Below are 2109 nucleotides of genomic sequence, written 5' to 3' on the forward strand. Positions count from 1 at the left end.
TTCATGGTAGCATGCTCACCTCAGCTCCACTTGGTGGTCCACGTGGGGATGTGGAAGGTGGAGAGGGCAGGAGAGAGTGGGGAGAGGGAGTGGGAAAGATAGGCCAGGCGAGAGGGGACTGGGTCAGAGAGGGGGACTGGACCGGAGGAGAAGGGACCCGAGGATAGGGGCCCTGGGCTGGAGAGGGGAGAGGGCCAGAGGAGGGAGGACTGGGGGAGAGAGTGTCTTTATTGTTTTGGGGCTATTTGTAGGTAGCCATAAGACATGTGTATTCAGTAGTTCCATATGTCACAAGGTGGGTGGTAATCACTGTAAAGTCTCTGTAAAATCACTGAAACCTGCATGGGGGGAGACGTGATGGGGGATGGGTGCCTCAGTGGGAGGAGATCATCAGGGAATGTCTGCCCCTACAGGGAGACAGAATCAGCCCTGTGCTCACTTGAAGGCAGCACAGCTGTTAGGGGAGAATCTGGGAACGACATTTGTTCGTTTCCCACAGGCTTGCAGGACGTACAGCCAGAACATTCCTTAGAGGCAAGGATGGGGAGACTTCAGCTCACCTACTTTGGACCTGTGGTCAGGCGAGACCAGTCCCTGGAGACGGACATCGTGCTGATAAAGTGGAGGGGCAGCGAAAATGAGGAAGGCCCTCAGCAGGATGGATGGACACAGCGCTAGCCCAGTGGGCTCAAGCCTAAGAACAACTGTGCGGGCGGCAGAGGGCCAGGCAGGCTTTCGTTCTGTGATCCTGCTGTGTGTCAGAACCAACGCGGAAGACCCGAGCACCATCACCAACAGTTGGTTACAACAAAAGCCCCAATGGCGGGTCTCCACTCAAGCACTCCCTCAAGGCAAGATGGCATTCCATGATGCTCACCTTCCCAACACGATCGCTGAAGACAAATGGGTGCATTTATGGCGAAGAAAGCTGATGGTGCCTGGCTATCAAAAGACATAGCATCTGGAGTCTTAAAGGCTTCCTTTCGAGTGGGAGGAAAGGTGACATACAATGAAATCAAGTGTCATGTGTTGCGCCCTGCCACGCTCTTGGTGGACATTTCCTCACAGCTTGAAAGGCGCCTTGACTCCTAACGGAAAGGCTGACAGTTTGATTCCACTCGTGCCTCCTAAGAAAGGCCTGGCACCTGGCTTCCAGAAGGTCTCAGCCTTGGCACCCCTGTGGAGTGGCGTTCGACTCTGCCCCCATCTTTGTCTTTTTTGTGACCATGTTAAAAATGTGGGCTAGAGAAATTGCTGCACCGTGGGGTGAATGTAGATTGAACTGGGTAAGAAAGCACCAAACCGTTCCCCGAAGGGGTTGGGCCCCTGGAGCCTCTCACCAGCAAGAGTTCCAGTTACTCCACATCCGCCCTGTCATCTGGTCTTTTTCATCCGAGGACCGCTAAGTGGCATCTCAGTACAGGCCCCATTTGTGTTTCCCGAGGGGCTATTCATGAAGTAACAACAGAACAGAGCAAGCGCAGTAAGGTTCTTCAAGGCTCAGACCTTTGGGAAGCCAATTGCTGGGTCTTAAGAGGCACCAGTGGGATCCTTTCAGTCAGGCGGCAAGCCTCCTCCCATGTGTTTGCTGATCATTTATTTGGGCCGTGAGACCTGTGTAAGCAACAACTGTGTGGGGGCAGAAACCTGGCAGAGGAGGGAAATTCAAACTGCTTTTTCCGCTAAAACAAGCGGTAAGATCGCACCCTGTCAAAGAAGAAAATTTGCAAGGCTTAGAAAAACAAGTCGTCTGGTCAAGTGCCAGCATTCCAACTCATAGGTTGCACTGAATGACCCTCTCTCTCTCGTGAAGTGTCGGTTACAGGTCTTAGAGGTTGCTCTTGGGTTATCTTTATTGCTAACGCGTTGTTCTTTATATGTGCGGCGGTGACAAGTGCTTTGTTAGCCACGTGTTGCCAAGATTCCCCACCTCCCACCCCCTCATGGCCCAGCTAATCTTAATTTTATTCATGAGTTCAGAGAGCAGGGGGGAGAGGTATTAAGAGGTCCTGGAAATAATTTTTCACCACGGATCTAAAGTCTCAATCCAGAGACCCCGGAGCCATCAGTTGTCCCAAGAAATTTAATACATGCGTGTGTACAAGAGAA

This window comes from Echinops telfairi, unplaced genomic scaffold (assembly GCF_000313985.2).
Source record: "Echinops telfairi isolate 266 unplaced genomic scaffold, ASM31398v2 ScPeMD7_7417;HRSCAF=8455, whole genome shotgun sequence".
NCBI classification, from domain to species: domain Eukaryota; kingdom Metazoa; phylum Chordata; class Mammalia; order Afrosoricida; family Tenrecidae; genus Echinops; species Echinops telfairi.